A 24964-nucleotide genomic window follows, 5' to 3' on the forward strand; every position below is an offset into this window, starting at 1 on the left:
GAGCAAGCCAGGAGAAGCGATGCGGCTGCCGTGAAGGAAGCTGATGAATTAAAAGCCGAACAGGCTACTCATCGCCAGAGTGAGGATAGAATAGCCAACATGGCTCTTGAGCTACAAAATGCCGCTAGCCGATATGAGCTTCTCGAGAGGGAAAACCAAGCGAAAACGGCTGACCTAAAGAAGGCCTTAGAAGCAGCAAAGGAAACTCGCTCTAAGATCAGAGCGGCTCGGGAGGAGCTCTGGCAAGCTGGTGAGATCGCGGCTGGGAAGCCCTTTTTATTGCGAACAAAATTCGGCGATCCGAAGTATGCCCCTCTTGATCAATTGTGGAGTTCTTCAGACGCATACTTGGATTTGTCAAAGAGTGCTGTTGATGCAACGTAGTATTTCGAAGATCGAGAAGATCATGAAGTGGAAAGATTGTTCTGGTCGCAGTTCAGTACTCCAGGGCGTCCGCTGTTGTTGAATGAGCAGATGGCCGAATGGGTCGAGCTCCATAGGTTATCCGGGATTGCCATGAAGGCCGTCGTGGATCACCTGTGGCCGAAGGAACCAAGTTTGGATAGTTATTTTGGTTTGGTGCAATGATTTATTCGTGTTGTTCCACATATTGACGCTGTCAAGCAATCAACGTGCATAGAGGGTGCGCGGATGGCCCTTGCCCATGTTAGTACATACTGGGCGAAGATGGAGGCCACCGATATTGCAACTAGGGGTCCGCCTGAAGGCCAGGACTTGCCCGAGCACTATTTTGAAGAAGTCTTAGAAGTTGCTTGTTTAATAGAGGCTCAGTGCTCAAACAATATCATGTTCAAATAACATGTATCTTGATTGTAAAAAACAATGCTTTTGATATAAAGGCTACATGCATACTTTTGCTCGTGAAGTATTGTAGTGCCTCCTGTGCGGCCGTTTATGTATATATGTATATAACCTGAAAGTTTGCAGTCCTCGGCTTCACCCCCTCGCGTATAATGCGGGGGTGTTCGGTAAAAGCGCGTAATCACACTTGATCCAACGTCTTGGTCCGTTAAGGAGGTGGTAGCGCGGCGAACGAGGCAATCAGACTATATAGCTTTAACACTTTCACTTAGCCATAGGAGTTTGATGGTGGGGCTACGATATAGCCCCTGGTATGTCCGCGTTTGCCCGAATACGGTGCATTTACATACGTGACCGGAAAACCGGTCCTTCGTTAATGTGGAGGAATCACAAAGATTCCACTAACTCATCGAGTGGTTGACTAGTCTCTCGCTTTATCATGACAGTCAATTTTCGGCTTTCTCTACTAAGGTGCTCATCCGGATGAACCAGGGCACAATCGCAGTAGTTCTCCGTGCTACCTTAGACAATAGAGTGGAACGTAAGGTAGCAAAACACGGGAGCCGGGCAAACCCAACTATTGACCAAAGACATGATTCAGAGCTGATGCATATAAGGCCAAACTCACGACGCCAAACACTCCCGAAGGTATTCGGACTTTACAACATATACTGGGCTTAATAATGCCCTTGATAACGAGCCCTGAATTTCCAGGTACGTGCATTAATCCGGCGTGACGAAAGAGCGGCTGTGGTGAGAGCATACATCCCAAAAACACATTGGTTGCTGCTTCTGTAACGTCTGTTTTAGATCAGTGAATCATAAGCTCGCCAATAACGCCGGTATCCCTCTTGGTCATTTTGAGTGCCAGGAGGGTGTTAGCCAACAAGAGACAATAAAAAAGGTTTACACAGGGTCTTAATCTAAAAAAAACCTTTGAACAGGGCCCTGCTGCACGTCTGCGCCTTTGTCTCCGTTGTGCCGTGTCCTGGAAGGGTACAACACGATGGTCACCTGTAAAAAAAGGGAAAAACCCAGGTGAAAGAATCTGGTGTGACCATGCGTAAAGTCGGTTAATCTTAATGAACCGTGAAAATTCAATCTCTTGAGTGTAAATAGGGTCAAGACGAACTATGAATCTTTTACATGCGGGCAGCCCCCCGCACCACGTATGGGGGCATAGCCGTTAATCAAGCTGAGGTTTATCTGGGCTGCTACAACTAGGTGTGCACCGAACACATCTAGCCGTGTCCATGGTCTCGAAGACCTATGCGTTACTCAGGTTGGGGAGGCCGTTCAGTGGTTCGGCTGCTAGAGCCGCCACGTAATCTTCCGCACGAGGAGAATGCTCTACGTTTCCGCTAATTGAGATAAGCGTAATGCAGTACTACATTGAAATGAGCGAAGGCCGTTCTTTCGACTAGTGCATGATAGCCGCTTCAGAATAGAGCGATGTCGAAGATTAGTTCTTCACTTCGAAAGTTGTCGAGAGAACCAAATACAACCTCTAATGTTAAAGAGCCCGTGCAGTGGGCCTTTATGCCTGGTATTACTCCTTTAAAGTTAGTACTACTTTTGTTGATTCTTGAGGGGTCTATCCCCATCTTGCGGACAGTGTCCTGATATATCAGATTAAGACTGTTGCCACCGTCCATAAGGACTCGGGTGAGATGGTATCCGTTGATTATTGGGTCGAGCACCAAGGCGGCCGATCCTCCATGCCGGATACTAGTCGGATGATCCCTATGATCGAAAGTGATCGGGCAGGCCGACCATGGGTTGAATTTGGGGGCGACGGGCTCTACAACATATACGTCTCGGAGTGCGCGTCTGCACTTCCTCTTTGGTATGTGGGTGGCGTAAATCATGTTCACTGATTTGACCTCCCATGGAAAAAATTTCTATTCCCCAGTGTTCGGCTGGCGAGGTTCATCATCATCTTCACTTGGCGGCTCCCTGCCTTTGTGTTCGGCGTTTAGCTTGCCGGCCTGCTTGAAGACCCAGCATTCTCTGTTGGTGTGATTCGCAGGTTTCTCGGGGGTGCCATGAATCTGACATGACATGTCTAGAATTTTATTTAGGCTGGACTAACCATCTCTGCTGCCTTTAAATGGCTTTTTTCGTTGACCGGGTCTAGAGCCCCTGAATTCGGGGTTTACCGCTGTATTGTCTGGGCTGTCCTCATTATCTCGACGCTTGTTTTTATTGCGTCGCAGCTTTTGATTGCCATCCCTGATTTCGGATGTGCCTGGATCACTAGTGCTACTGCAGGCCAACCAGTTGTCCTCGACCGTGCAAAAGCGGGTCATAAGAGTTGTTAGGGCTGCCATTGACCTTGGCTTTTCCTGGCCGAGGTGTCTAGGAAGCCATTCGTCCCGAACACTGCGTTTGAAAGCTGCTAGGGCTTCGGCATCCGGACAGTCGACGATTTGGTTCTTCTTGGTGAGAAATCCGTTCCAAAGCTTACGGGCTGACTCTCCTGGTTGTTGAATTATGTGACTTAAATCGTCTGCATCCGGAGGTCAGACATATGTCCCTTGAAAATTAGCCCTAAAAGCGTCCTCGAGTTCCTCCCAGCTTCCAATGGAATTTTCAGGGAGGCTTTTCAACCAGTGCCGAGCTGGTCCTTTCAACTTGAGGGGCAGGTATTTGATGGCGTGGAGACCGTCTCCGCGAGCCATATGGATGTGAAGAATAAAGTCCTCAATCCAGACTGCAAGGTCTGTTGTTCTGTCGTATGCCTCGATGTTTACGGGTTTAAACCCCTCTGGAATTCGCCGTATCCCATCCGTTAGCTTAGCATAATGATCGTTCAGTTTTATTGCTATTGCTTTCTTCATGTCAAATACATATTCCTTTGACTATGAGATTATGCAACTCCCGGATACCGGAGGAATGCCTTATGTGCTATCAAATGTCACAACATAACTGGGTGATTACAAAGATGCTCTACAGGTATCTCCGAAGGTGTTTGTTCAGTTGGCATAGATCGAGATTAGGATTTGTCACTCCGAGTATCAAAGAGGTGTCTCTGGGCCCTCTAGGTAATATACATCATAAGCTTGTAAGCAAACGACTAAGGAGTTAGTCACAAGATGATGTATTACGGAACAAGGAAAGAGACTTGCCGGTAACGAGATTGAACTAGGTATAGAGATACCGATGATCGAATCTTGGGCAAGTAACATACCGACGGACAAAGGGAACTACATATGTTGTCATAATGGTTCGACCGATAAAGATTTTCATAGAATATGTAGGAGCCAATATGGGCATCCAGGTTCCGCTATTGGTTATTGACCGGAGAGGTGTCTCGGTCATGTCTACATAGTTCTCGAACCCGTAGGGTCCGCACGCTTAAAGTTTGATGTCGATTTGGTATTATATGAGTTATATGGTTTGGTGACCGAATATTGTTTGGAGTCCTGATACGTCTCCAACGTATCTATAATTTTTTATTGTTCCTTGCTATTATATTATTAGTTTTGGATGTTTTATATGCATTCATATGCTATTTCATATAATTTTTGGGCCTAACCTATTAACCTAGAGCCTAGTGTCAATATTTGTTTTTTCCTTGTTTTTGAGTTTTACAGAAAAGGAATATCAAACGGAGTCCAAACGAGCTGAAACTTTAAGGCGATTTTTTATGGACCAGAAGAAGCCCCCGAAGCAAAAGAGGTGGGCCAGAAGAGTCTCGAGTCAACCACGAGGGTGGAGGGCGCGCCTTACCCCCTTGGGCACGCCCGCCCTACCTCGTGGCTGACTCGGGGACCCCCCTGACGTGAAATCGACGCTGAAAATTCCTATAAATACAAAAAACTCGAAAGGAAACCTAGATCGGTAGTTCCGCCGCCGTAAGCCTCTGTAGTCACCAAAAATCAATCGGGACCCTGTTCTGGCACCCTACCGAAGGGGGGATCCATCACCGGTGGCCATCTTCATCATCCCGGCGCTCTCCATGACGAGGAGGGAGTAGTTCACCCTCGGGGCTGAGGGTATGTACCAGTAGCTATGTGTTTGATCTCTCTCTCTCTCTCTCTCTCTCTCTCTCTCTCTCTCGTGTTCTTGATTTGGCACGATCTTGATGTACCTCGAGCTTGCTATTATAGTTGGATCTTATGATGTTTCTCCCCCTCTACCTTCTTGTAATGGATTGAGTTTTCCCTTTGAAGTTATCTTATCGGATTGAGTCTTTAAGGATTTGAGAACACTTGATATATATGTTGCATGTGCTTATCTGTGGTGACAATGGGATATTCACATGATCCACTTGATGTATGTTTTGGTGATCAACTTGCGGGTTCTGTGACCTTGTGAACTTATGCATAGGGGTTGGCACACATTTTTGTCTTGACTCTCCAGTAGAAACTTTGGGGCACTCTTTGAAGTTCTTTGTGTTGGTTTGAATAGATGAATCTGAGATTGTGTGATGCATATCGTATAATCAAACCCGCGGATACTTGTGGTGACATTGGAGTATCTAGGTGACATGAGGCTTTTGGTTGATGTGTGTCTTAAGGTGTTATTTTAGTATGAACTCTAGGGCTGTTTGTGACACTTATAGGAATAGCCAAGTAGATCGATCAGAAAAAATAACTTTGAGGTGGTTTCGTACCCAACAATAATCTCTTCATTTGTTCTCTGCTATTAGTGACTTTGGAGTGACTCTTTGTTGCATGTTGAGGGATTGTTATATGATCTAATTATGTTATCATTATTGAGAGAACTTGCACTAGTGAAAGTATGAACCCTAGGCCTTGTTTCGAAGCATTGCAATACCATTTTCACTTGATTTTGTTACTTGCTACCTTGTTGTTTTTATAATTTCAGATTACAAAAGCCTATATCTACCATCCATATTGCACTTGTATCACCATCTCTTCGCCGAACTAGTGCACCTATACAATTTACCATTGTATTGGGTGTGTCGGGGACACAAGAGACTCTTCGCTATTTGGTTGCAGGGTTGTTTGAAAGAGACCATCTTCAACCTACAACTCCCACAGATTGATAAACCTTAGGTCATTCAGTAGAGGGAAATTTGTTACTGTCCTACAAACCTCTGCACTTGGAGGCCCAACAATGTCTACAAGAAGAAGGTTGTGTAGTGGACATCAAGCTCTTTTCTTGCGCTGTTGCCGGGGAGGTTAGTGCTTAAAGGTATATCTTTAGATCTTGCAATCAAATCTTTTAGTTTCTTGTTTTATCACTAGTTTATTCTATAAAAGAAAACTACAAAAAATGGAATGGAGGTTGCCGCATAGGCTTCATCTTTTTAATGTCTTTCGTGAAAATAAGGATTCCGATAATTGTGCCAAAGTGTTAGAAGAAGAATGTATTAAAATATTTGGCACTAAATATTTGAATGATGAGCATGATTGGAATGTTGTTAGTATGAATTCTTTGAATATCCATGATGCTAATGATATGCAAAGCTACAAGCTTTGGGATGCTATGGTTGATGAAGATGATACTTTTAGTCCCCCATGTTTTGATGAGAATATTTATTATGATGAAAGCATGCGTCCTATCTATGATGATTATTGTGATGACATGTATGCTATAAATAATAATGATAACCATCAAACTTATCATCTTGATTTTAATTTTCAATTGGATTATGCCTCGCATGATAGTTATTTTGTTGAGTTTGCTCCCACTACTATTCATGAGAAGAAATTTGCTTATGTGGAGAGTAATAGAAATTCTATGCTTATGCATCATGAAAGGAGTGCTTTATGTGATAGTTATATTGTTGAATTCATGCATGATGCTACTGAAAATTATTATGAGTGAGTAATATATGCTTGTAGGAATTGCAATAATATCAAGTTTCCTCTATATGTGTTGAAAATCTTGAAGTTATGCTTGTTTTGCTTTCCTATGCTAGTTGATTCTTGTTCACATAAGTTGTTTTCACAAAAAATCCCCATGCATAGGAAGTGGGTTAGACTTAAAGGTGTTAGTCATATGCTTCATGATGCTCTCTTTGTAGTTCTATTCTTATCTTTTATATGAGCATCATTGAAATCATCATGCCTAGCTAGAAAGGCATTAAAGAGAAGCGCTTGTTGGGAGACAACCCAACATTTTACCCTTACTATTTTTTTGTTTTCACATGATTATTCTACTTTAGTAATCATGTTTTGTAGCTTCTGTTTCAATAAAGTGCCAAGTAAAGCCTTTGGGATAGTGTGGATGATAGTTGACTTGATTCTGTGCAAAAATAGAAACTTTTGTGCTCAGTCCAGGAAATTTGAAAATTTGCTGGAACGTGCTTTTGATCTATTTTTTTACACAAGATTGATATACAAATTGTCTACGTTGTCCCAATTTTTCAGAATTTTTTGAGTTACATAACTATGGAATGTTTTCAGATTACTACAGACTGTTTTGTTTTTGACAGATTCTGTTTTGTAGGTGATGTTTGCTTATTTTGATGAATCTATGAGTAGTATCGGAGGGTATGAACCATGGATAAGTTGTAATACAATATATATAACATCAATATGAATATAAAATGAGTTCACAACAGTACCTAAGTGGTGATTTTATTCACTTATACTAACGGAGCTTACGAGTTTTCTGTTGAGTTTTGTGTTGTGAAGTTTTCAAGTTTTGGGTAAAGATTCGATGGACTATGGAATAAGGAGTGGCAAGAGCCTAAGCTTGGGGATTCCCAAGGCACCCCAAGGTAAAATTCAAGGATAACCAAGCATCTAAGCTTGGGGATGCCCCATATGGCATCCCCTCTTTCGTCTTTGTTCATCGGTAACTTTACTTGGAGCTATATTTTTATTCACCACATGATATGTGTTTTGCTTGGAGCATCATTTTCTTTTATTTATATTTGCTTGCTATTATTCAGAGTCATGTTTTATAAATGTTAGTTCAATAAAAAAGTCAAGTATAGCCTTTACCATGCTTATTTTACAAGTCTATACGTTGTTGTTTCGAAAACAGAAAGTTTGATGTAATGTTTTAAATATTGGTGGATAGTCAGAACATGACAAAATCTTGAAAATTTGATACAATGAGTAACAACAAATTTTCTACAATGTGGTAATTTTTCAGAATTTTTGGAGTTAGGGAAGTATGATTCCTCTTGCATTCTTTACACACGGTCCTGTTTAGATAGATTGCTGTTATGTTTGCATTGTTTGCATATGTTTGCTTGTTTAATGATTCTATTTGAGGATAGGAGTGTTAAATATACAGAGGCATTTATTAGGCAATATCAAATAATAAATTTTAGTGATTTACTACAATAGAGAATGATAAGGTTTTGCATTGATATATACTAACTTATCTCACGAGTTCTTGTTGAGTTTTGTGTGGATGAAGTTTTTAAGATTTGGGGGAAACTTTGATATAAAAGGAATTAAGGAGACACAAAATCTCAAGCTTGGGGATGCCCAAGGCATCCATAATTAATATTTCAGGAAGTCTCAAGCATCTAAGCTTGGGGATGCCCTGGTTGGCATCCCACCATTCTTCTTCAACAACTATCGGTCAGTTTTGGTTGAGCCTAAGTTTTTGCTTCTTCACACGATATTCTTGCAATGTTATTTTTTTTTGGTTTGCTTAATGTTTGAATAATATCCCAAGATATGAAATTCTTAAATGTTAGAGAGTCTTCACATAGTTACATAATTATTCGACTACTCATTGATCTTCACATATATCTTTTGGAGTTGTTTGTTGCTCTAGTGCTTCACTTATATTCTTTTAGAGCACGGCGGTGGTTATATTTTGAAGAAAATGATGAACCCTCAATGTTCACTTATATTATTTGATAGTCTTGAATATCATGGTAATTTTCTTAGGTTATGAATTTAGTCCTAATATGATGGGCATCCAAGAGGGATATAATAAAAACTTTCATATAAAGTGCATTGAATACTATGAGAAGTTTGATTCCTTATGATGGTATTGAGATATGAGGATGGTGATATTAGAGTCATGCTAGTGAATTAATTGTGAATTAAAGAGATACTTGTGTTTAGGATTGTTATTCCCGTAGCATGCATGTATGGTGAACCATTATGTAACTAAGTTGGAGCATGAGGTATTTTTTGATTGTCATCCTTTGTGTGGAGGTCGGGATCGCGTGATGGTTAATTCCTACCAACCCTTCCCCTAGGAGCATGCGCGTAGTGCTTGGTTTCGATGAATTATAGATTTTTGCAATAAGTTGTGAGTTCTTTATGACTAATGTTGAGTCCATGGATTATACACACTCTCACCCTTCCACCATTGCTAGCCTCTCTTTTACCGCACAACTTTCGCTGGTACCATACACCCACCATACACCTTCCTCAAAACAGCCACCATACCTACCTATTATGGCATTTCCATAGCCATTCCAAGATATATTGTCATGCAACTTTTCAGCATTCCATTTATTATGACACGCTTCGTCATTGTCATATTGCTTTGCATGATCATGTAGTTGACATTGTATTTGTGGCAAAGCCACCTTTCATAATTCTTTCATACATGTCACCCTTGATTCATTGCACATCCCGGTACACCACCGGAGGCATTCATATAGAGTCATATTTTGTTCTAAGCACCGAGCTGTAATTTTTTCAAGTTGTAAGTAAATAGAAGTGTGATGATCATCATTATTAGAGCATTGTCCCATGTGAGGAAATAAAAAAATAAAAAAAGAGGCCAAAGAAGCCAAAATAAAAAAGAGGCCAAAGAAGCCAAATAAAAAAAGAGAAAAAAAGAAAAAAAGAAAAAATGAGAGAAGGGGCAATGTTACTATCCTTTTTCCACACTTGTGCTTCAAATTAGCACCATGATCTTCATGATAGAGAGTCTCTAATTTTGTCACTTTCATATACTAGTGGGAATTTTTCATTATAGAATTTGGCTTGTATATTCCAACATTGGGTTTCCTCAAATGCCCTAGGTCTTCATGAGCAAGCAAGTTGGATGCACACCCACTTAGTTTCTTTTTGAGCTTTCATACACTTATAGCTCTAGTGCATCCGTTGCATGGCAATCCCTACTCACTCACATTGATATCTATTGATGGGCATCTCCATAGCCCGTTGATACGCCTAGTTGATGTGAGACTATCTCCCTGCTTTTGTCTTCTCCACAACCACCATTCTATTCCACCTATAGAGCTATGTCCATGACTCACGCTCATGTATTGCATCAAAGTTGAAAAAGTTTGAGAATACTAAAGTATGAAACAATTGCTTGGATGAAACCGGGGTTGTGCACGATTTGAATATTTTGTGTGACGAAGATGGAGCATAGCCAGACTATATGATTTTGTTGGGATAAGCTTTCTTTGGCAATGTTATTTTGAGAAGACATAATTGCCTTCTTAGTATGCTTGAAGTATTATTCTTTTTATGTCAATATTAAACTTTTGTTTTGAATTTTTCGGATCTGAACATTCATGCCAAAATAAAGAGAATTACATGGATAAATATGTTAGGTAGCATTCCACATCAAAAATTCTGTTTTTATCATTTACCTACTCGAGGTCGAGCAAGAATTAAGCTTCGGGATGCTTGATACGTCTCCAACGTATCTATAATTTTGTATTGTTCCATGCTATTATATTATCTATTTTGGATGTTTTATATGCATTTATATGATATTTTATATGATTTTTGGGACTAACCTTTTAACCTAGAGCCCAGTGCCAGTTTCTGTTTTTTCCTTGTTTTTGAGTTTTACAGAAAAGGAATATCAAACGGAGTCCAAACGAGCTGAAAATTTAAGGTGATTTTTTATGGACTAGAAGAACCCCTGAAGCAAAAGAGTTGGGCCAGAAGAGTCCCAAGTCAACCATGAGGGTGGAGGGCACTCCCTACCACCCTGGGCGCGACCCCTGCCTCATGGCTGACTCGGGGACCCCCCCCCCCCCCCCCGTGACGTGAAACCGACGACAAAACAGAAACCCCCGAAAAGAAACCTAGATTGGGAGTTCTGCCGCCGCAAGCTTCTGTAGTCACCAAAAACCAATCGGGACTCGGTTCCTGCACCCTGCCGGAGGGGGGATCCATCACTGATGGCCATCTTCATCATCCCGACGCTCTCCATGACGACGAGGGAGTAGTTCACCCTCGGGGCTGAGGGTATGTACCAGTAGCTATATGTTTGATCTCTCTCTCTCTCTCATGTTCTTTATTTGGCACGATCTTGATGTACAGCGAGCTTTGCTATTATAGTTGGATCTTATGATGTTTCTCCCCCTCTACCTTCTTGTAATGGATTGAGTTTTTCCTTTGAAGTTATCTTATCGGATTGAGTCTTTAAGGATTTGAGAACACTTGATATATGTCTTGCATGTGCTTATCTATGGTGACAATGGGATATTCACATGATCCACCTCATGTATGTTTTGGTGATCAACTTGCGGGTTTTGTGACCTTTTGAACTTATGCATAGGGGTTGGCATAGGTTTTCGTCTTGACTCTCTGGTGGAAACTTTGGGGAACTCTTTGAAGTTCTTTGTGTTGGTTTGAATAGATGAATCTGAGATTGTGTGACTCTTTGTTGCATGTTGAGGGATTGTTATATGATCTAATTATGTTATCATTGTTGAGAGAACTTGCACTAGTGAAAGTATGAACCCTAGGCCTTGTTTCGAAGCATTGCAATACCGTTTTCGCTCACTTTAGTTGATTGCTACCTTGCTGTTTTTATAATTTCAGATTACAAAGACCTATATCTACCATCCATATTGCATTTGTATCACCATCTCTTCACCAAACTAGTGCACCTATACAATTTACCATTGTATTGGGTGTGTTGGGGACACAACAAACTCTTTGCTATTTGGTTGCAAGTTTGTTTGAGAGAGACCATCTTCATCCTACGCCTCCCACGGATTGATAAACCGTAGGTCATCCACTTGAGGAAAATTTGCTACTATCCTACAAACCTCTGCACTTGGAGGCTCAACAACGTCTACAAGAAGAAGGTTGTGTAGTAGACATCATGTCCCGGATGAGATCCCAGACATGACGAGGAGCTCTGGAATGGTCTGGAGGTAAAGATTGATATATAGGACGATGCTATTTGGTCTCTGAAATGGTTTTGGAATGCACCAAAAAGTTATTGGAATATGGGAAGGGGTTTCAGAGGCACCAAGAGAGTATTGGCCCTTATTGGGCCAAGTAGAGGGGAACAGATCATCCCACATGGCCTAGTGCACCCCCCTTATGGCAGCCACACCAAATTAGATGGAAGGGGAAGGTGCCACCTCCTCTTACCATATCCCGGAGAGGGGAGGAAGGAAAGAAGGGGGCGCCTCCTCCCGTTCCTTCTCCCTTGTGCCTATTTTTGGCACGGGAGGGGGCGCACGAAAGGAAGGAGCCCTAGGGCTGCCTCCGCACCACTTGGGGCGCCCTAGGGGCTACCTCCTCCCCTCCCACACCTATATATATGTGGGGAGGGGTGCCACACAAGACACAACTTAATCCACGCCGTGTGTCGGAACCCCTCCGCCTCTAGTTTACTCCTCCGCTCTAGATCATCGCAGTGCTTAGGCGAAGCCCTGCGAGGATCACTTCACCATCACCGTCACCATGCTGTAGTGATGATGGAACTCATCTACTACCTCGACGTCTTGCTGGATCAAGAAGACAAGGGACGTCACCGAGCTAAACGTGTGCAGAACTTGGAGGTGCCGTACGTTCGATACTCGATCGGTGGAGCGTGAAGAATTGACTACATCAACCGTGTTGTGAAACGCTTCCCCTTAAGGTCTACGAGGTTACATAGACACACTCTCCCCTCGTTGCTATGCATCTCCATGGATAGATCATTGTGTGTGTAGAATTTTTTTGTTTTCCATGCAACGTTTCCCTACAGTTCTTAGTGCCAGTCTCTTTAGGAAATAACTAATTTGAGCATGATTCATTTTGCAGGATACTTATTGTAACCACTGATGCTATCTTGAATATGATTGCTATACATGTTATTGTTATTATGGACTAACCCATTTCTCTTATTCAATTTTACTGAGTGTCACTTGGGATGGCCAGACTTCCCGTGCACTTAGTTTTTCTTTTCTTTTCTGAGTATCACTTGGGATGGCTAGACCACCTGGATACTCACTTATTTTCAAGACCTCTCAAGGCATCGCTTTTAGACATTTGTTTGGAATTTCTTTTCAAGACCTCTCGAGGTGTCCCTTTTAGACACCCGTTTGGAATTTCTTTTCAAGACCTCTCGAGGCGTCGCTTTCAGACACCCGCTTGGATTTTTTCTTGGAATTCCTCAGGCGGTCCAACGCCTGATTTTCCATTTCATTTCCTTGATTTACTACTAACATGATTTATTTATCCTTCTGCATTGTATTAATATTTATCATGCCATGCTTTAATTTTCAGTCAGCACATGCATAGAATTTAATTCATCATGAGCATATGCATTTGATATATCTTTTGTTCATGATGTTTGTGAGTACATTCAAACATACTCACTAGCTTGTCCCTGGATATTGTCTTGGCCAGATCATAATTCAGAGAGGAGCACTACGAAGACACCTCCGCAACCTAGGATTCGAAGATAGCAGCCACGTAAGATAGGAGTTATCCGGGTCAGCTGTTCTTGTGGGAATGGATTCCCATCAATGTTGTAGATCCACGAGTCGCTTCCGTCATTCACCACTAGAGATCCTTGTTATATTCATTGGACATTTATGTTTTACTCAAATTCTTGTAACCTCTTGGAGTTCTGTATCAAGGGAGTGTCCACTAGCAAACAGTAATCCTAGGACTGGTGATGACATGAGGGTCATTTTCTGGGATTTGATGTCCCAGAAAACCGGCCCTGACAACCTTGGTATCAGAGCCACTATGACCATTGGCTAATCCTACCTTAGCCTGGTCACTATCCCTAGGTTTCCACACCATCCACATCCTTTCTTGTCCACAATCAAGCCCATCCTATCTGATAACCGCACAGTGGCCAGCCGACATCTTTTTGACAGCCGGTGCCCAACCTATCAACTTAGCCCATAGGCCGTTTGCTTGTGGCCGACACCTGAGTTTACCCATCCACAAGCGTGCGATGGAAGACTCCGCTGGCTTATTAGGGAAGCCTTGCCCCAACTCAGCACACCATAACCTTTACTTGCAACCTAATTTCCAAACCACCAAGATGCTTGGTCCCATCGTCCGCAACGAGACTACCGCATCCGAGCTTGGAGATTTCATAGCCATCCTCGCCAATCTCACTTGTTGTGCTTTTGGCATAGATGAACCCCCAGAATATGTTGTGTACCAAGAACACACAAGTGATGCCATCCACCACTTTTGGGCCACGGTGCACATCTATGGGAGGGGAACCACATTAGAACATCCCTATCGGTTCACTGGGAGGACGACCTCAGACGAGCCCCAAGACATCCAACTTGCAGCTCGAGAGGGTATAGTTAATCTTCGGCATTTGTAGCTGAGGATTAACATCCGCCCTTTCTTCTACTACCCTAGTCGTGAAGGCTATGGTAGCTCGACCCAAGTCGCCAATGGAGACCATGAGTCGGATCCTGCTCTAGTGCATCTGGTGCGCTACCTAAGAGCACAAGAAGCACTATTCGATCAGGTCACCGATGATCTGATTGCGACCCGCAGGACGCTTGCTCTCCTGACACCGGTGAGAAGTCAAGCTGCAACCGACACCGACACCCCGATTGTGCTGCTTGGGAGGCCCGTTGAGCCCCTAAGGTCTGCTCCTGTCATCTACCCAGGCAATGCCTTCGCCTACCCAGGGGAACTCCATCGTCTCTTTAAGACCTACTCCAACGGGATTGTAACCACGACACCCCATGAGGGGAATCACCGCTATCCCAGCCCTATAGCTCCCCATTCTACCCCGGGAAACTCCGACACTGAAGCTCTCGGAGGAGCATCGACATCCACAAGACACGCCCGACTAGATGTCAACGAGGTGGACCGAGTCCACCAGAATTGTTGTCAAAATCTTGGTGGCCCTGTTGCCTTGTATTTTTGATGTAGCAGTCACATGGCATAATAAGCTTGTAAATTACTCGTGTGCCTTCGTTTTGGTGGTACTATGTGTGATCTAGCATAAATTGTTGACGTATGGCGACATAGTAAATTCTAGACGTGACTGCCGAACACCCTAATCGACACACACAGTAATACGTCAAACTCCTTTTGGGAAGTGATGTCCGACAATTTGACTTGGACAACCCTATGTCTGAGCTGATACACAAGTCTTACCGGTGCGGCATCATGTTTCCTAACCCAGACACCTTATAAGGGGCCATATCCATAAACCACACCAGCCACCCTCACCCTTGAGCACTGCACCCCGGGGCCTGCCTAAGAACTTCATATGCAAGCCCTGGTAGTTTTATTAAGGTTTTGTGGGATTTAACCTGCAATACCCTTGGTTCCACCTACCCACCCCAATACGAGTTGTACAAATTGAGGATCACGGCTGATTCATCAAAATACTGGGTAGTTGTGCACATTCCATGAGAGGATTTAAGTCAAGGCCCTCCATATGTTGTTTTCATTGGGAGATCCATGCCAACCTCAGGCATGTCCATTGAGGCTGCCGCTTATGAAGTAGTTGCCCATCTTCAATTCGTGGTACCCACTGCCAGTGAAGGAAATACTACTATTTCCTAAGCCGCGTAACTTATGGAGTAGAAGCCACGTTCCGTTGCGAACGTATAGAAACAGATCCAGCTCCAGCCAATCTCATTCAATATTTGATGGCCCAGGAGCATCTAACCCAGCAACTAATGGATTATCTCCATTATCTTGCTGTCCTGAATCCCCAGATCGCCATTGGTGGACCACCCTTACCAACCCCGGAAGGGCACGTTCTTCATTTGCTTCCTCCACTTCCCTTGGAAGAAGAAGAATGTGCTCCAGCACCGGAAACCCTTCCACAAGACCCCGTAGATCTCACATTCGTGCCATAGACAACCATAAGTATGTTTGTTGCAGTGTCTCGCAGTAGGTTACATAATGCAACCTTTGTATCGTATTATAGGTCATATGTCATAAGTGCATTGCCATGATTGCATTTCACACATGATCATTTGTTGTGATATGCATTCAGTTCTTTTGCCCTTAATAAATATCGAGGACGAGATTTTCTTAAGGGGGGTAGAGTTTGTAACACCCCAAAAAATTAACCATATTCTTATTAAGTAAAATTTGGCCAGAAATAAAATTTTGAGCTATATGGGGTTATTTATTATCTCAGTTTCTTTTCTGCCTTCTGTTTTCCAAAATTCTTCCCTCCATAGAAAATTACTTTTGTAAAATATTATGAGCTTTGGTAATTTTCCTAGATCAATTCATTTATATTTTAAATAACAATAGGAAATAATTTAATAATAAAAAATTTACCTAGAATAATTCTCTTAATAGCATTTTTAACCTCTGAAATACTTCTATTGCACTAAAATCATTTTAAATAATTGTTTTAAAATCCCACAAAAACTGTGAGAGGTCATGTGATGCCTATATATCACTTTTATGCAAAAACCTCACTTGGTATTTTGAAAATTTTGAGTGAAACATCCTCTTTTCAGTTCTATCCCATTCTTGAGTTACGACTACAACCCTAATTTTCCCAGCTCTATTAATTCTGAAATTTTTGCATCTCATAGTCCTCCCAACCAACACCTTACTTCATTTGCATCTTTTAAGCCCACCAAATATTCCACTGAAGTTTCTGTCCAGAATTGAATTTTGGTAAAACTTGCACTAACAAGTTTCTATTTTTGCCAAACTAACTCCACCATCATCTCTATCATCCAAAGAGACCCCATCCTGCCAATTCCCAAATCTAACAAAATCTTCCAGGTCAGCCTAGCATTCTGTCGAACACCTCATGTGCATGACAGAAATGTTGCCACGTCCTAAACCGCACTGGACACTTGGTCATTTGCCCAAACAAACATGTCCAGCATCTTCACAAGACCAAGAGCAGCCATTCTAAGAAATCTCAACACCAGAAAGAGCTCTCTAGGTAGCCCTGGCATTTTGTTGAACGCTCAGTGTGCATGTCGAGAGTGTGGCCAGAGCGCCTGTACTGCAGCCAGGGGCATCGAGCTGTTGTCGTGTCTCTGCTGCTTCCCTCACTCACCCTAGCCCTCCTCTCGATCGACTCGACCACCTGGAAGCCTGCCGACAACTAGCCTTGGCTGCTAGCGCCGGCCACCGCCGTCCACATGGACCAGAGCCACCGCCCGACAAGTCCTGCTCGGCCACGTCTTCACCCGAACCGCCTCTCCTTGATTTCCAATGGCTCAAGCTCATCCACAGCTCACCGACCGCACAAAGGCCACACCGGCCATGACACGTCCTCGCCACCACCCTCGTCTGCCATGAATGGTTGTCGTCGCAGTGAGCTGTGGACGGCACCGCCTGAGGCTCGTGGCACATCTCTTAGCTAGCCAGCGCATGCATGACTGCGAGACGCGACCGCCCTCACCAACCACCCGCCAACCTCAACGGCCTCACCTGCCGCCATAATAATCGCAGCCGTTGTGCCTATCCTCTAGACACCACGGAACCACCTCCCAGGCGCTATAAAAAGGTCCCCGAGCTTGCTCCTCTCATCGCCACCACTCCTCCATCCCTCATAAGCCCCTCTAGGTAGCCAAGCGACTGGAGGTGGCCGTCTTCTCGCTCTCCGGCAGCTACGACCACCGCCACTCTCCAGATGGTTCTGATGCCGTCCAGCTCTCCCTCTCCTAGATTTCTTCACCACCAGCCTCCTCGAGCACCCACTGATCTATCCCCGCACTCAATTTTTCTCGGGAGCCACCTTGGCGAAATGCCCAATTCGCCTCCACCGGAGATCTTCAGGAGACCTCACCGCTGGCGACTCCGTCCACCCTGGCGACTAAGGACAGTACCCACGGGACGGCCCCAACCTCCTGAACTCTTGGGTGGCCTTGGTTTTTCGAACGGTGCCTTCGTTTGCTGGCAAGCCTCACCGGAGCGCCGCCTCTGTTCTGCCAAAGGAGAAGACACGGGCGGCTCACCAGTCAAACCTGACTGGTGGGCCCGTGGGACCCATGGTCAGCGAGTCCCACGTCACTGCGCACTGACTTAGTGAGAGCGTATTCTGCGAAGTACGTCTGCTCCCCTGGAAAGCGTATTCTATCCCAAACCGTTTTCTTTTTCTGTTTTTATTTAAAAATAGAATTTTGACCAAAGTTTGACTGCCTCTAGTTTTTAAACCAAAACTCCAAATGAGTTGATTCTTTTTCCGACAATCTTTAAATTTCATCTAGTTTATTTTAGTATTTATTTTAAAATTTCCAAACAACTTTTTAGCAATGTTTTCGCTTTATGTGGTAATTGCAATAGGAAAATGGAGGGGAGATAAAATTTTCAATGTTTTGGAGTGCACCGAATCTTTCTGCATGCACAAGGCAAGCATCTTGAACACATGATATGGTGAATGCATAATTATTTGTTGGCAAGTATAATTGAACTATTAATATGTTGAATTCATATAGAATTTGCATATTATTAGTCAAACATGCATGATCCCCTGGATGGTATTTTATCTTCATTTAAACATGAAGTATACGTGAGTATGGTTATTTTCACGTGCCATATATGCCTATGTTGGTCCATGCTAATTTGTAGGAAGAATCAGTCACGAGAAAAGTGATCGTGAGACAGAAATCTCATTGTGACGAGAATTATCACTGAGGGTATGTTGGGACATACGAGGTGGTGACCATGTTGGGTACTAGAAAGAAAATATATTGTGCTAACCATTTCAGGAAAACTTAAACCTCCCGAGTCGATCATAGATCGAGTCTTGCTACGGTAACCCCCATACTGGTTTCATGCTACCACTTGAACCCGCCATAGGTAGGGTACGGTTCAGTAAGTTATTAACCCTTTTCCCTGCACACACCATACAGAAAGGCCACAATGAAGGTTTCTAGGTACCGGTTATAATGCCAGTCATTGGGTCAATGGGCATAGGTGTATCCGGCTGGGCCGAGAGGGGGGCACCCCTTGTAATTCACGCGTGTTAATAGTGATCCCATGCTATTCGAGACAATGGTCTCCCCGCCTTGGAGTTTCTCTTGAACGATGCTTTGGGTGATTCCTGGCATCCAGAAAGTTAATCTGGTGTGTGCTGGTCAGGTGTGTTTCCAACCCAAAGGCCGTAATGGGAATTAGTCAGCGTCTCAGTGTTGGCTAGAGAAATCCTATACACGTGGGTAAAGAGTACACCCTTTGCAGAGTCATATCTATTCGAATAGTCGTGTCCGCAGTTAAGGACTACATCCTGGGTTGGTCAAGTGTTGGTCTTAGTGTCAGTCTCTGGAGGAAATAACTAATTTGAGCATGATTTATTTTGCAGGATACTTGTTGTCACCACTGATGCTATCTTAAATATGATTTCTATACATGTTATTGTTATTATGGACTAACCCGTTTCTCTTATTCAATTTTACTAAGTGTCACTTGGGATGGCCAGACTAACCGTGCACTCACTTTTTCTTTTCTTTTCTGAGTATCACTTAGGATGGCTAGACCACCTGGATAATCACTTATTTTCAAGACCTCTCGAGGCATTGCTTTTAGACACTTGTTTGGCATTTATTTTCAAGACCTCTCGAGGCGTCGCTTTTAGTCACCCGTTTGGCATTTCTTTTCAAGACCTCTCGAGGCGCCGCTTTCAGATACCCGCTTGGCATTTTTATTGGAATTCCTCAGGCGGTCCAACGCCCGATGTTCCATTTCATTTCCTTGATTTACTACTAACATGATTTATTTATCCTTCTGCACCATATTAATAGTTATCATGCCATGCTTTAATTTTCAGTGAGCACATGCATAGAATTTAATTCATCATGAGCATATGCCTTCGGTATATCTTTTGTTCATGATGTTTGCAAGTACATTCAAACGTATTCACTGACTTGTCCCTGGCTATTGTCTTGGCAAGATCATGATTCAGAGAGGAGCACTACGAAGACACCCCTGCAACCTAAGATTCAAAGATAGAAGCCACGCGAGATAGGAGTTATTCGGGTCAGCTATTCCTGTGGGAATGGAGTGCCATCAACATTGTAGATCCATGAGTCACTTCTGTCATTCACCACTAGAGATCCTTGTTATATTCGTTGGACCTTTATGGTCTTGTACTCAAATTCTTGTAATTGCTTGGAGTTCTGTATCAAGGGAGTGTCCACCAGAAAACAATAATCCTGGGCCCGGTGATGACATGAGGGTCATTTGCTAGGATTTGATGTCCCGGAAAGCCGGCCCTGACACTTCAGCTGATGTCGAACGCTAACCGGGGGCTCGTATCTAGCCTCCCCAACTTAAAGCTCCTATGACTAAATGAAAGTTATAAGGCCTGCATATTTGATTGCCACATTTCTGTTAACACAGCCGCTTCGGGGCACTAAGACGTCGGCTAAGGGTTGTATTGTTAGTACAGAAACCCACTAGCATCTACAAAGGGGTAGAAGCCGATGATGGGCCATTTCCATATTATAAACAGTCACGACGGAGAAGTGGCCTTCCATAATCATTGTTATAAAGCCATAAATATGCATCAATTTGACTTCAGATTTTGGCCAAGCTAGGTTGCCTGGCTCCTATGCTTACCCTCTATGTTCTGGATAGTTCGCCTAGAGGGTAAAAGGAGCACCTCTGTGTTTGTTATTTCTGGGTCATCTGGGTTAGTACCTCAAACTTTGTGAAGCCGAAAGCTAGCCATCTTAATAATATAATTGGTCGGCAACGAAAGAAGTAATTTTTTTTGTTCATTAAGACCATAGAGTTCGGGATCTTTCCCCAAACTAAATCCTTGATATTTTCCTCCCACATTGATCAGAGGTGAGGTTTCATGATCATGATCAACATGACAACCTAGGACAAGGAACTTATAAAGGAACTATTTTTCCTAGAAGACGTTTCTTACATTAAATAGTAATATAACATATCTCTCCGTGTACCTTTGTTTATAAAACCATATGGCCGAATTGTCTTGTTTGCCGTAAATCTTTGCCCTTATAAAGGCTTTATAAAGTAGGACAAACACTCCCCGGCCATTGGCCGAGGAGGTTGAAGCAGATGGTCAGTCAACAAAGTTTTGTACAATGCGGATCCGAGCATTCATGATGTAAAGTACTTGGATACATAGAATCGTTACATATGAAATTGTGGTTGAAGTCAATTTACTCTGGATACCAATCCTTAATTCATCCATCCGTGCCCACATTAAGGCTCGAGGCTACTGGGCTTCATGCTTGCCACTTAAAAGCCATTAACATGTTACATTGATCCCTTGATCTGGTGCTGCCACCCCACCAGTGGCTCGGGGGTTACTGCATTGACGATTCAATGCATAAAATTTACAAAGTACAAACAATTTCTGAGGAGATTACGATCCTCGGGTTGGTCGGTCGGACGCAACCGGAGTCTCGAGGACTATGCACACCGTGTTTCCATTCTCACTTATGCTGTCGAGCTAGGAGTTTATCCTCAGGCCGATTTCGCAAATCGACCTGAGTCTCAGGGGCTACTGGGATCATCGGTTCCATGCTTTCCTTCAGGTGCATCTCGGATTTTAGGCTGACACACACCTTGAGAGCTACTTGCTATATATCTCAGCAGAGAATAAAATGCAACAATCGAGAAAAATATATCCACAAAAAACCAGCCCAAGACCAAGGTGGTGCACCACCTTGGAAGCAGTCCGACATAAAGCTCAGATGCAAGTGCCTGTCTCTATAGATGGCATTTCCGGTGTTAAGCTCGGCTAAATTCCTGCAAAGTTTTTCAAGAGTGAGGTAATTTATGACACCCCGGACACAGTTTGGCGTTAGAGGTCGGCTATAAAAAGACACCTCGGATGCAATCCAGCATTGGAGCTTGGATGCAGTTCAACGTTGGAGCTCGGCTGCAAAAAGACACCTTAGATGCAATCCGGCATTGGAGCTTGGATGCAGTCCGACCTTGGAGCTCAGACGTAAGAAGACACCACTGCACGGGAAACACTTCAAACCCAAGGTGTGGTGTAAAGATAACAAAGCATTGGTAAAGGTCGAGAGCTTAAAGGGGCTCCTTGGATACCCGACGCGTAAACTCTTCGGATTCACTTCGGCGAGCCTCAAGGTCGAAGATGGGAAGATTTGTTGAACCAGTTTTCAAGACCGACGACCGAGGATGAAGAACAGTTCAGAAGAATTGAGGAGCGTCCCACACTTGAAGACCGGTTCAGGGGGCTACTGGCGGTGTTCTGGACTAGGGGGTACTCACCACGTCGTCTCCCGACCAGGTGGATCGGGCCGAGGACCCCCATGATGGTTCACACATGGGCCACTTCAGGCAGTCCTTGACATATACAAGGACGATTCCACAGGACTTGACGATCAAGACAAGGACTCCTCTCCATCGACATAGCCGACTAGCACTCTTGTTATCCTAGGCCTCCGGTACATTACATAAGCCAAGGCTAGGCTAGTTGATAGGGGGATATTCTAAATCATTAGAATAATACACAACAAACGATCTCGAGGTAGATCAACTCTGTACTTGATACATCATCATCAATATAAAGAAGAGCAGGACATAGGGTTTTATCTCCATCAAGAGGGCCCGAACCTGGGTAAACATAGTCTCCTATTACTCATCGATCCAAGATCCACAGCTCGGGACCCCTTACCCCTAGGTCTGCCGGTTCTGACATCAACAACGGGGTTCCCAAACCTATTTGCCATCTGCATTGATCCCTTGCTCTTGGTCTCCGCGTTGGTCCAAAATGGTCAATGGAACTTCTTGTTCTGTCACTCATTCGAGCCAGAGGATGTGTTGGAGTGGTCTAATTTATAGCCGACCCTACCTCCCTTGTGCGCGGGCCACCCAGACTCCACGTATTGGTACCTTTCTCCCTCGGGAGATTTTCTTGTAGCATCGACATACCACGTGCTAAACCATAGGCCGATGGTTGTGTGGGTCACACCACTTTGGAAGGCACCTCTCCCTTTGAAGATCAAGATTTTTGTGTGGCAACTGCTGAAGGATCGCCTCCCATCTGGGACAGAGGTGCTCAAGAGGCATGGACCGTGTAATGGGTTGTGCCCCCCATGTGGGGTGTCGGAAACAGGGACACACATCCTCTTTACTTGCGCGATAGCTCGACCGCTTTGGAGCTTTGTTCGGGAGGCCCTCAAAAATGTTTGGGAGGCTTTGGATCTTGCCAGCTTCCTCCAAATCAGAGCGGTGCATACCAGAAGGAATAGGTGCCTCTTCCAGCTAATTTTTGCTACGTTAACATGGATGCTTTGAACAACACGTAATAAGAGGGTGATCGAGTGGATCTTTGTGCGATAGACCTCTAACTCTTTCTTCAAATTTCTTGCCTTCTTGTAGCACTGGCACTGTCGGTTTCAAAACCGGCGGATCTCGGGTAGGGGGTCCCGAACTGTGCGTCTATGCGGATGGTAACAGGAGACAAGGGACACGATGTTTTTACCCAGGTTCGGGCCCTCTCGGTGGAGGTAAATCCCTACTCCTGCTTGATTGATATTGATGACATGGGTTGTACAAGAGTAGATCTACCACGAGATCAAGGAGGCTAAACCCTAGAAGCTAGCCTATGGTATGATTGTTGTTCGTCCTATGGACTAAAACCCTCCGGTTTATATAGACACCGGAGAGGGCTAGGGTTACACAGAGTCGGTTACAATGGTAGGGGATCTACATATCTGTATCGCCAAGCTTGCCTTCCACGCCAAGGAAAATCCCATCCGAACACGGGACGGAGTCTTCAATCTTGTATCTTTATAGCCTTGGAGTCCGGCCGACGGTGATAGTTTGGCTATCCGGACACCCCCTAGTCCAGGACTCCCTCAGTAGCCCCTGAACCAGGCTTCAATGACGATGAGTCTGGCGCGCATATAGTCTTCGGCATTGCAAGGCGGGTTCCTCCTCCGAATAATTCATAGAAGGTTTTGAACACCAGGATAGTGTCCAGCTCTGCAAAATAAGTTCCACATACCACCGTAGAGAGAATAATATTTACACAAGTTCAATCTGCTGACGCATCTCGTGGCATGACGTCACACCAGGGCCAAGCCTTTATTCGAATCGTTTTTACCGTCCCACCTCAGCGCGTTTAGCGAAGCGGTTTCCTTGGCACGTCTTGTCAAAGCAGAGATCGTGTCCCCTTATTCCGGGATTCTCATCAATACGGGCGTGGGTAACCCAACCGCGCCATTGATTGCGGCGCTTGGGAGATAAGCGAGTTTTACCAGGCCGGTGGGGACACATAGTTTCGTCTGCCCATATATAAGGGGATAAGGATCCACCTTTTTAACTACGCCTTCTTCCTCCTTTGCTTATCCATCTCCGCACACTCGAGCTCCAGCACCCAAGTCCGCACATCTCACCTCAACCTTCTCCGACCATGTCCAGAGCGGGAGGCAAGTGGATGGCCTCCTCCGTCACGGAGGGGCACATCAAAAGGTTGCGCAAGGCCGGATACTTGTCTGCGACATCGCGCATCGGCTCCCCGACGAGGGGCAGCTCATTCCCACCCCCACGCCCCATGAGAGGGTGGTGTTCCTTCCCCATTTCCTCCGTGGACTGGGCTTCCCACTCCACCCATTTGTCCGGGGGCTCATGTTCTACTATGGCCTGGATTTCCATGATTTGGCCCCGAATTTCATCCTCAACATCTCGGCGTTTATCGTCGTGTGTGAGGCTTTCCTCTGCATCTAGCCCCACTTCGGCTTATGGCTAAAGACTTTTAATGTCAAGCCGAAGGTAGTGGGCGGCCGCCAAGCGGAGTGCGGAGCCGCCATGGTGGGCAAGATGCCCAACGTCACCTGGCTCGAGGGTGCTTTCGTGGAAACCATCAAGGGGTGGCAATCGGGGTGGTTTTACGTCACCGAGCCGCGTGACCCTGAATGGGCAGCGGCCCCCGAATTTAGATCTGGCATCCCCACATGGCTCACCTCCTAGAAAGAGAAGGGCCTGACATGGGGTGATTCGGAGGAGCTGACCGGACTCCAATCCTGTGTCCAATCCCTGGTGAACAAGAAGCTCAAGCTTGTCAACCTAGTCCAGGTTATGCTCATCTGCCGGATTCTCCCGTGCCAACAACGGGCTTTCAACTTGTG

Source organism: Triticum aestivum, chromosome 3B, assembly GCF_018294505.1.
Source record: "Triticum aestivum cultivar Chinese Spring chromosome 3B, IWGSC CS RefSeq v2.1, whole genome shotgun sequence".
NCBI lineage: Eukaryota > Viridiplantae > Streptophyta > Magnoliopsida > Poales > Poaceae > Triticum > Triticum aestivum.